Consider the following 12,092-nt stretch of genomic DNA (forward strand, 5'->3'; position numbering starts at 1 on the left):
TTCATATATGTGTGGATTTATTTCTGGGCTCTCAGTTCTTTTCCATTAATCTCTGTGTCTGTTTTCTGCCAATAATATGCTATTTTGAATACTGCAGCTTAGTAATATAATTTGAAATAAGGGAGTGTGATACCTCCAGTTGTGTCCATTTTTCTCAGGATTGCTCTGACTATTTGGGGTCTTTTATGTTTCTATATAAATTTTAGAGTTTTTTGTTCTGTTTCTGAGAAAATGTCCTTGGAATTCTGATAGGAATTGCATTGAATCTGTAGTTTGCTTTAGGTAATTTGGGCATTTTAGTAATGTTAATTCTTCAGTCCATGAGCACAAAGTATATTTCCATTAATTTGTGTCTTCGTTTCTTTCAACAAATAATCTTACAGTTTTCAGTGTACAGATCTTACACCTCCTAGGTAAGTTTATACTTAAATGTTGTATTCTTTCTGTTGTGATTGTAAATGGGATTCTCTTAACTGCTCTTTTGTTAGTTCATTGCTAGTATATAGAAATGCACCATATTTTTTATATTGATCTTATACCCTGCAACTACTATATTCTTTTTATTATTTCCAAAAGTTTTTTGGTGAATTTTTTAGAGTATTCCATGTATAAAATCTTGTCATCCACAAGTAGTTACAGTTTTACCTCTTTGTTTTCCAATTCAGGTACCTTTTATTTCTTTTTCTTGCATAACTTCTCTGGTTATGACTCCCAGTACTGTGTTGAATAAGAGTGGCAAGATTGGGCATTCTTGTCTTGTTCCTGATCTTAAAGGAGTAGCTTAAAGTTTTCATCAATGAGTATTACATTAGATATAGGTTTGCCATATATGGCCTTTATTATATTTTTGGTACATCCCTCCTATACCAATCTTATTGAGAGTTTTTATCGTAAACGAATATGAAATCGTGTCAGATGCTTCTTCATCTATTGAGACAATCATGGTTTTTATCCTTCATTTTGTTCATGGGGTGTATGGATTAATTCGTGGATGTTGAAGCACCTTGCATCCCTGGGGTAAATCCCACTTGATCATGTTGTATGATCCTTTTAATGTGGTGTTGTATGATTTGCTAACATTTTACCGAGAACTTACGCATCTGTGTTCATCAGAGACACCGGCCTGTAATTTTCTCTGAAGTGTCTTCCCTGGTTTTGCTGTCAGTGTAATGGTGGCGTAATAGAATGAGTAGGAAGTATTCTCTCTTCTTCAGTTTGTTGGAAGAGATTGAGAAAGATAGGTATTAAATCTTGAATGATTGGTAGAATTCACATGTAAAGCCATCTGGTCCTGGACTTTTGTTTTGGGGGGGAATTTTTTACTGTTTCGACCACTTTACTAGTGATCAGTCTGTTAAAATTTTCTATTTCTTCATGGTTCAGTATTGGAAGGTTGGATGATTCTAAGAATTTGTCCATTCTGGGTTGTCCGATTTGTAGTCATGTAGCTGTTCATAATATTCTCTTGTCATCCTTTATATTTCTGTGGTACCCTTGTTATTTCTCCTCTTTTATTTATCAGACTTCTCTCTTTTTTTCTTAGACTAGCAAAAGTTTTGTCAGTTTTGTTTATCTTTTCAAAGGAGCATCTCTTAATTTCATCTGTCTTTCCTGTTGTCTTTTTAGTCTCTGTTTCACGTATTTCTGCTTTGATTTTTATTAGTTATTTCCTTCTGCTGACTCTGGATTTCATTCATTCTTCTCTTTATGGCTCCTCTAGATGTAAGGTTAGATTTATGTGAGATTTTTCCTGTTTCTCAGGGTAGACCTGTACCACTATAGCTTTCCCTCTCATTGTTGCTTTTGCTGCTTCCCCATAGATTTGCTGTGTCAGATTTTCATTTGTCTTCAGGTATTTTAAATTTTTTTCTTTGATTTTTTTTTTTTGGTGATTTAATTCTTACTCTGTAGCAATAGTTTAGCCTTCACATATTTGTAGATTTTTTCAGCTTTCTTCTTGTAGTTGATATCTAACTTCACACTTTTGTGCTCAGAAAAGATACTTGATATACTTCCATTCTTAAATTTACTGACGTTTGTTTTGTGTCCCAGCATATGGTGTGTTCTTCAGAATACTTCATGTGCACTTGAGACGAAAGTGTATTCTCCATTTGGATAGAATGTTCTGTACAAATCTATCCAGTCCTTCTGGTTTAATGCATCTGTGTTAAGTGTATATATGTGAATAACTCTTATTACCTCTTCTTGATGAATTGTCCCCTTTATCATTATATAATGTCCATCTTTGTCTCTTGTTATCTTTTTTGGCTTGAAGCCTGTTTATTTCTGATGTGAGTTCGGCTACTCCTGCTTTTGATGGCTGCCATTTGCTTGGAGCATCATCTTCCATCCCTTCACTTTAAACCTACTTGTCTGCAGAGCTGAAGTGAGTCTCCTGGAGGCAGCAAATAGTTGGGTCTTGCGTTTTAATTCACCCAGCCACTCTGTGACTTTTGATTGGTGAATTCAGTCCATTTACATTTAGCATGAATATTTATAAATGAAAATATAGTACTGCCATTTCATTTTTTGTTTTCCGGTTGCTCTATATGTCCATTGTGGTTTTTTTCCTTATGTTTCTGTCTGCCATCTTAATTTGGAGCTTTCTGGAATATTTTTTCAGTTTTGTCTTTTTATTATCTTTGTTGTTACTGTAAAGTTTGTATAAAATGTCTCATAGTTAAAATATCCTTTTTTTCTGTTGTCAGCATCTTGTTTTTATTTGCCTATATGAGTTCTGACCGTTTTCTTCTCCCCTTTTATGTTTTAGATGTCCAAATTCCTCAATTATTTCTTGTTATGAGTTTTTTACCAAATTGAAGTAGCTTTAAATTATTTTTATAAATTTTTTCCCTTTAACCTTTTTTCTATGATAAGTTTAATATTCTGATGTTAGAGTTTCAGTTTTCTCTGTCACCCTACTCAAATTTTTGTATAGTTTTTCCTTCTCATTTCAGGTAGAAGAGGTCATTTCAACATTTTTTTGTAAGGCAGTTACAGTGTTGATGAACTCTCTCAGGTGTAGTTTGTCTGGGGGAAAGCCTTTATTTCTTCTTCATATTTGAATGATAATTTTGCTGGAAAGAATATTTTTGACTGGCAGTTTTTATCTTTCAGTATCGTGTGTAGGATATGCCACTCCCTCCTGACCTGGAGAGTTTATTCTGAGAAACCTGCTGATAGCTTACTTTGTAAGTTAACATCTTTACCCCCTCTACGGCTGGCTGCCTTTAAAATTCTTTCTCTGTCACTGAGTTTCAACAGTTTTAATATAATGTGTCTTGGAAAAGGTCTTTCTGCATGAGGTAATTAAATGTTCACTTAGTTTCATGAAATTATATATCCAGTTCCTTGCCCAGTTTGGGGAAGTTCTCAGCTATTATTTCTTGAAATAAACTCTCTGTTCTTTTCTCCCTCTGTTCTCCTTCTGGTATACCCATCATCCTAATGTTGCCCTTCCTAGTAGAGTTAGATAGTTCTTATAGAATTTCCTCATTTTTTGGTCTTAATTCCCTCCTTTTCTACCTGTATCATTTCTAGATTTCTATCTTCAAGCTTCCATATGGCCTGCTGTCTTTCCAGTACTTTCTTCATCTCATTTATTAAGTTCTTCAGCTCCAGAATTTCTTTTCTAGAGTTTCAGTCACTTTTATAAAGTATTACTTCTGTTCATGAAGTTTATTTCTGAACACATTGAATTGCCTTTCTGAGTTTTCTTGTAGCTGGTTGAGTTTCTGTCTGACGGTTCATTTAAATGGTCTATCAAATCTCATTGTTCTGAGACAAAGTTTGGTTTCTGGAGAGCTTTCATTTTCTTTTTGTGATACCATGTTACCATGGTTCTTCATTGTGCTTGATGAGTTGTTCCCCTCCTGGCACATTTGAAGTACCAAACATCTTTCTTTTTTAGTAAAGCTTCCCCAGCCCACCCTACTTGACTAAGAATTCTTCAGGTTAGAAATCAGAGGCCTTTCTCTAGTTTTTCAGTAGGTGGCGCTATGGCACAAATTTTGGTTTCTCTTACCTGGGCTGCCTCTGGTTGTATTTGAGAGTTGGCACTTTCCTTGTCATTTTCTTTGTTGACCACCTCGATGGTCTTTGGTGCCTTGAAGCTGCTGGCATTGACACTTGGGCCACAAGGATTACAGGCACTTCACCACGTTTGGGATCTACCGAGTTGCAGGCTTTGTTACTGTGGGAGTAGGGGGAGGGGGAGCTGGAGTGCTGGTATCTCTGCTGTGACCAGGATTGTCTGGTTTCCAGGCAACACCACTGCAGGCAAGAGAAATGGGGTAGCAGATCCCCGTGCCTTGGGTTCCCTGTGGCTGTGAGTGCCACTGCAGCCAAAAGGCTTCTGTTACATGGACCACCTCCCCTGCTGCTGCCAGGTTCTCTGGGATTGCTGGCTCAGCCATGCAGCAAAGTGGTGCAGGCAGTGATTCTGCCATTCCCTGGATTCCACCTCATGTTTGTGTTCCATTCCACCCACCTTTAGGTATAGACGTGTAATTCTCCAACATCCTGGTCTGTTGGGCAGAGTTGAGTTATGGATGTTTTACTGGTTGTAGACTGAAGGAAGAGACAGAGGAAGCACTTGAACCAGCATTAAACTGACGTCACTCCCTTTCTCCATGTTTTCTTTTAAGAATTTTATAGTTTTCACTCTTACATTTAGGTCTTTGATTCATTTCAGATTAATTTCTTCAGCTTCATTCTTTTTCATGTGAATATACAGCTTTCCAGAACCATTTCTTGAAAAGACTGTCCTTTCCCCTTTTAATCATCTTATAACCCTGGTCAAAAATCAGTTGACCATATGTTAATACCTGTGACAGTTTATTTGAGAGGCTCTTTATTCCATTGATCTATTTGTCTATCCTAATGCCAATTACTTTGATTACTGTAGCTTTGTAGTAAGTTTTGAACTTAAGAATCTTTCAACTCTGTTCTTTTTAAATTTGTTTTAACTGTTCAGGGTCCCTTGAGATTCCATGAATCTTACAATAAGTTTTTCTATTCTGCAAAAAATACTTGTGGAATTTTGATAGGAATCACAGTGAACCTGTGGATTGCATCATCATTTGTTCCTTACTAGTGTATAGATTGGAGAAGGCAATGACAACCCACTACCCACTCCAGTACATTTGCCTGGAAAATCCCATGGACAGAAGAGCCTGGTAGGCTGCAGTCCATGGGTCGCAATGAGTCGGACATGACTGAGAACTTCACTTTTCACTTTCATGCATTGAAGAAGGAAATGGCAACCCACTCCAGTGTTCTTGCCTGGAGAATCCCAGGGATGGTGGAGCCTCTTGGCTGCCATCTATGGGGTCGCACAGAGCTGGACACGACTGAAGCGACTTAGCAGCAGCAGCAGTGTATAGATATGTAACTAATTTTTGTTGATTTTGTATCCTACAATTTTGCTGAATTAGTTTATTTGCTCTGAATATATGTCTTTCAAGTTTACTATCTGTAAGATCGTGTCATCTGCCAACAGAGATAACTTTATAGTTTCCCTTCCAACTTGAGTGCTTTTGTTTCCTCTTCTTACCTAATTGCTCTGGCTAGTACACTATATGAAACAGAAATGAAAACAGCCATTCTTGCCTTGTTCCTGATTTTAGGGGGAAAACTTTCTACCTTTACCTTTGAGTATGATGCTAACTGTGGGGTTTTCATATATAGCCTTTATAATATTGAAAAAATGGTCTTGTATTCCTGCTTTATTGAGGTTTTTTTTTTTTGTCATGAAATGGTGTTAAATTTTTCAAATGCTTTTCTGATTCACATGAGTTGATCGTGTGAGTTTTTCCTCCTTCCTTCTGTTATTGAAGTATATTACATTAATTGATTTTTATGTTAAACCATCCTTATATCCCACTTGATCCTCACATTAAAATGTTGCTGAATTCAGTGCTAGTATTTTGTTGAGGATTTTTGCATTGATATTCATAAGGGATGTTGGGATATTGGTCTGTAGTTTTGTTTTCTTGTTTCTTTGTCTGGCTTTGATATCAGAATCATACTGGCCAATAAATGAGTAAGAGTTGATCCCTCCTCTTCAACTTTTTGGAAGAGTTTGAGGATTGTTGTTAATTTTTCTTATGTGTTTGATAAAGAAGCCATCTGGTCTAGGGGTTTACTTTGTTGAAACGTGTTTGATTACTGATTCAGTATCCTTGCTATTTAGAAATCTCTTGAGGTCTTTTTTCCTTTTTGTCAGTTTTGGTAGATTGTGTGTTTCTAGGAATTTGTCTGTCTCATCTAAGTTAGCCTTTTTGGTATACAAATTGTTCTTAGTATTCTTTTCTAATTCTTTTTATATATGTAAATTTTATACTAATGTCCCAGCTTGCTTTTCTGATTTTAGTAATTTGAGTCTTTAATCTTTTCCTTAGTCATTGTATCTAAAAGTCTGGCTAGTTTGTTGATCTTTTCAAAGGACCAAGATTGGTGTTGTTTTTTTTTTCCAGTTTTTTTCCCCGTCTATTTTATTTATCTCTAATCTTTATATTTTAATCCTTCTGACAAAGACATGGAACTTTTGAGTTTTTGGAATCTGTTAATTTATTGAGTAAAATCAAAATCATTGTCAGACATTAAATTTAATTCAAATTTGGCTGATGTCCATTTGCAGCAGAGATGAATGGAGGGGAAGAGGAGACAGTGATGCTGGCAAGGGGACACTGAACAAGACTATCTTCCTTTAATTATAAAAGCAGGCATCCCACAGTCAGCATGAGTCACTTGGCACAGGGGGAAGTGAAATTTAATAATCAGTGATAAAACCAACATAAGTGAGAATTTTGAAGAGAGGGGCCACAGCTTTCAGAGGACAAGATGCAGCAGAGGCTGTGTGGAAAACAGCACTGGGTACAGAACTGCCAGCTCATTTGGGGAACACTGTGATCACATCGTAGCCCTCTGGTGGAGTGACTCGCTCCTGGGCGTGCTTTCCGCAGTAGATCTGATCCTCCACAAAGAAATGACCCTTCTGTTTCAGATTGGTGCCATAGTTGGTGCACACAGAACACTCAAGGTGGCAGTGACGGTCCCGCAGCTTCACAAACATGCTGAAATGCCGGCGCCACATCTGTCTTACATGAGCAGCTTCTGGGCATTGCTAGTCAGTGTAGCCACTTTGGTGACTGGAGCCTTAACACTCCTGAGTCCTGAGGGCTTGTTGGGATCCCCTTTATCCTCAGACTCCAGGATTTCCTGCAAAACCAGGAACGAAGTGGGCTATCTCAGAGGCTCATTTAACTCGTGTTTCTCCAGAAGCATCTTGTAAACTTCAGATTCTTTGCCAAAGACAAGTCTGCTTGGAAGCTGAGAATGGTCTAAAGTTCTGCCGTTCATCTGCCTGCTGGCTGCCTCTTTAACTACAAGGCATTGTTGAAATTTAAGATATTTTCAGAGGAGTAGAAGCTAACTGGGTTGTTGTACTGGTTTGTGATGACCCTGGGGAAGAGCTGGAGGCAGGTGAGGTGGTAAAGGGCATAACTCTGGTTTGGGGCGCTTCCTATGTGTAGGATCTCTTGGGGTTCAGAGGCTAAATTCATCTTGTATGGGTGATGTTTCCCTTCCTGTGTCACCAGAGAAGACCATATTTCTGTTCTGTTGCTATTGTGAGAGTCATGTTGTCTGTGCAGCCCTTGATTTTGTTCTGAGCTTCTCGGTATGACATATTGCTGGTATTTTCCCCATCGATGGCTGTGGTTACATCTTCAACACATATACTAGCTATTGCAGCCGTGATTCCAGGAATGACCTGGGAAACAAGGAACACTTAGTTTGCTCTACTTTTTCTGGTTCTCTATGGTTTGAAGTCTTTCTCCTTTATTGTCTCCTTTTTTAAATGTAGGCATTATAGCTTTAAATTTCCTTCTTATCACTGCTTTCACTGCTTTCTGTAAGTTTCATATGTTGTATTTTCATTTGTCTCAAGGTATTTTCTAATTTCCCTTGTGATGTCTTCTTTGAAATGTTGGTTAAGAGTGTGTAGTGTAATTTCCACACATCTGTAAATTTTCCAGTTTTCCTTCTATACTGACTTCCAGTTTCATTTCACTGTGATTGGAAAAGATACTTTGTATGATATCAATCTTTTAAAATTAAGACTTTGTGTGTCCTAACATATGGTCTGTCCTACAGAATATTCCATGTGCACTTGAGAAAAATATATTCTGCTGTTGTCAGGTGGGGCTTTTATGTCTGTTAGGTTCAATTGGTTTCTAGTACTGTTCAAGTCCTTTATTTCCTTATTGGTCTTTTGAGGGTGTGCCCCTCACAGCTTGTGGGATCTTAGTTCCCTAACGAGGGACTGAACCTGGGCCCTTGGCAGTAAAGATTGCAGAGTCCTAACCACTAGACCACCAGGGAATTCCCTCCTTATTGATCTTCTGTATGGTTTTATTCGCTATTGAAAGTAGAGTATTGATGTCTCCAACTGTTATCATAGAAATGTCTGCTACTGCTAAGTCACTTCAGTCGTGTCCAACTCTGTGTGACCCCATAGACGGAAGCCCACCAGGCTCCCCCATCCCTGGGATTCTCCAGGCAAGAACACTGGAGTGGGCTGCCATTTCCTTCTCCAAGAACTGTCTAATTCTCCCTTAAATTCTAACAATGTTTACTTCTTATATTTTAGGGCTCTGATTTTTGGTCCATATACGTTTATAGTTATTATATCTTCTTGGTGAATTGACCCTTTTATCAAGGTACAGTGTCCTTCTTTGTCATTTGTAACAGTTTTGACCTAAAGTCTGTTTTTGTCTGATACAGGCATATCTTAACAGATACTGCGTTTTTTTACAAACTGAAGGTTTGTGGCAACCCTGTATGTGTTCAGTTACTCAGTCATGTCTGACTCTTTGCAACCTGGACTATAGCCCACCAGGCTCCTCTGTCCATGGTGTTTCCCTGGCAAGAATACTGGAATGGGTTGCTATTTACTCCTTCTAGGGATCTTCCTGACCAGAAATCAAACCTGTGTCTCCCACATCTCCGGTATTGCAGGCAGATTTGTTACTGCTGAGCCACTGGGTAAACCCTGTGGCAACCCTGTGTTGAAAAGTCTACTGGCATCATTTTTCTAACAGTTGCTCACTTCATGTCTCTCTGTCACACTTTGATAATTCTCACAGTACTTCAGACATTTTCACTATTATTGTTTATGGTCATCAGCGATTGTTGATGTTACTATTGTAAAAGACTTGCTTAGATGATGGTTAGCATTTTTTAGCAGTAAGATGTTTTTAAATTAAGGTATGTACATTGAGTTTTTTAGATGTAATACTACTTGTGCACTTAATAGTCTATAGTAAAATATAAATTAACTTTTATATGCACTGGAAAACCAAAAAATTCATGTGAGTCCTTGAATAATTGCTTCATTGTGGTAGTCTGAAGCCAAACCAGCAACGTCTCTGATACACACCTATATTTACATCACCATCCCAGCTCTCTTTGGTGTCTTATTTGCATGGAATAGCTTTCTCTGTTCTTTTACTTTTGACTTAATTATGTCTCTGGCTCTAAAGTGAATCTCTTATAGAACATCATATAGTTGGATCTTGGTTGTTTTTTTTTCTTTTCTGCTAATCTCTGCCTTTTGAATGGAAAGTTTAATCCATTTACATTTAAAGTAGATACTAAGGAAAGACTTCTACAATTTTGCTATTGATTTCTATATGCCTTCAGTTCAGTTCAGTTCAATCATGTCTGACTCTTTGCGACCCCATGAATCAGAGCATGCCAGGCCTCCCTGTCAGCTTTGTTATCCCTCATTTCCATCATTACAGTCTTTTGTGGCGTGCTGTGAATCATGGGGTCGCGGAGAGTCGGACACGACTGAACAACTGAGCTGAACTGAACTGAACTGATTTTTGTAGTGACACATTTGCATTCCCTTCTGTGTGTATTCTTCATACATCTTCCTTCTGATTACAATACATTCTTTAGACATCTTCCTTCTGATTACAATGGAGATTTTGTCTTTTTTCTGATTGCTAGTCTTTAAAGGAGTCTTTACTATTTTATGAGCATGTGGGAACATTTTCACATTAAAGGATGTTGTAGTTCATGTGTAGACACACTGACCCAGCTTATAAGTGGAGAAACTTTGAGAACAGATTTGAATTCTTCCCTTAAAAACTTGATGTGTGTGTGTGTTTTAGTTGCTCAGTCATGTCCAACTCTTTGCGACCCCATGGGCTGTAACCCACAAGACTCCTCTATCCATGGAATTCACCAGTCAAGAATACTGGAGTGGGTTGCCATTCCCTTCTTCAAGGGATCTTCCTGACCCAGGTATCCAAGCCGGGTCTCCGAGACTGCAGGTAGACTGTTTACCATCTGAGCCACCAGGGAAACTCTTGTTAATTCAGATGAACAAATCCTCACAAGGCAAAATGGTTCTGTTGTTTTGGGATCTCCTATAAAAGTATAAGTGACTTATCAGTAGTTCCTAATAATTATTTTGCTGATTTGCCTTTAAGTGCAGATCATATTGCATTAGCTTTGACAAAAAACTGCTTTCACACCATTATGTTTTTGACTTGGTTTTGAATGGCCCTTAACTTTAATCTACATTTCGGCAGGACTGATTAGCCTGTTTAACAGGTTGCTTTCCTCACAATCAACTCCTGAATGAAGAAAGTCAGCATATAAAAATTCACCCAGACTTCCTGGATATAATTACATGTATATGTTCACATTATATATATTTTTAAAAATAAGTGGCATATCTTATCTGTTGTCCTTATGAAACAAAGATATTTTGTATCCTGACTGATGAATATGGTATAATGGTAACATATATGATTTCTGCAACTTCAAAGTTAATACATATTTCACTACACTAATAAGATATTATCAGGTATTTTTCTTGAGAAATGTGGGAATTGATAATTTTACCCTTTAGTTATAATTTCAAGGTATTATATTATTACTCCCTGGATTCTGTATTAAAATCATGTTGTACGTGACCATATACAGGCTTTATTATAGCTGAGCTCTTCTAAGATCTTTTTGAATTGCCAGATGGTCAGTTGGATTATGAAGTTAATTTAGCCAATCAGCCTTCCTACCTGCCTTCCATTCATTTATTTAATTTTTACCATATGAAGCATTTGCTATGAAGATACAAAAATGGATACAGTCCCTGTTCTAAAGGATCGTACAGTCACTTAAGTAGTGACATATATGCAAATGAAGTAAATACAGAATTGACTACGACAAAGACCATTTAAGACAGAAAGCAAAGTGCTCTCTTATTAAATATACAAGTTACTTCTAGTGGGCAATATTGTTTATGGAGCAAGTAGTCCTTTCAGAAAGGTCCTTTGAGTTTATCCTTGAGGGTAGGTTGATTTTTACAAGGTAGAAATGTTAAGTGGGGTTGTTATTTTCAAACAGAGTTGCTGTAATGGAAAATGTATAGAACCAGAGCTAATTTGGGCCACAGGAAGTAGTGGGAGAGAACAGAGAGAAATGAACCAGGAACGGTAGTTTAAAGCTAGAGCCTGAAGACCTTTAAACTAAAGGCTGAAGTTAAACTTCATGTTATAGGCATTGGGGAGTTTTGAAGAATTATTCTAGAAAAAGCGATGCTTTTATTGGGGCATGGAGGCTATTTAGGAGGTTACTTCCATGGTTGAGGGGGGAAACCAGGAAGATCTGAATCAAAGAAGCAACAATGAGTTGAAAGAAGGGTTGTGGAGACACACTCCACAAGGGTGCAAAGCGACAAGAGAGTGACTCAGAGGCACTTGAAATCTGGGGCCTCACTGACTTGGAAAATGAAAATTGAACAAATAAAAGGAGGATATGTTATTTTGAGTGTAGTGAATTCTTCAAGCAGTGGGGAAGTCAAGAGTTCAGCTGGGTGGTGTTTGCCACAAGTAGACTGTGCTATTGCTTCTTTTTGACCTATAGCTATAACCTCAGTTTTTGGGGTGTTGTTTTTTTTTTTTTCTTTCTAAAAATTGTTTTAATTTGAAAACTTTTCAAGCTTGAAAAGAAACAACCCAACAAAGGTTGTTTCATTGTTTCAAGTAACAAGTCAGCACTTGATACAGAGATGTAGT

General features: G+C 37.6%; 1 protein-coding gene and 1 pseudogene across 1 annotated transcript in view; one reads left to right on the plus strand and one right to left on the minus strand.

Annotated features, from left to right (window-relative positions):
• The window catches only part of NETO2 (neuropilin and tolloid like 2), a 68,977-nt gene that overhangs the window by 49,223 nt on the left and 7,662 nt on the right, over positions 1 to 12,092 (plus strand). The window lies entirely within an intron of this gene.
• Positions 6,893 to 7,780, minus strand: LOC148774420 (PDZ and LIM domain protein 1 pseudogene; annotated as a pseudogene).

The sequence above is a fragment of the Moschus berezovskii genome, chromosome 22 (assembly GCF_049115385.1).
Source record: "Moschus berezovskii isolate FMDL1 chromosome 22, NW_MosBer_1.0, whole genome shotgun sequence".
NCBI classification, from domain to species: domain Eukaryota; kingdom Metazoa; phylum Chordata; class Mammalia; order Artiodactyla; family Moschidae; genus Moschus; species Moschus berezovskii.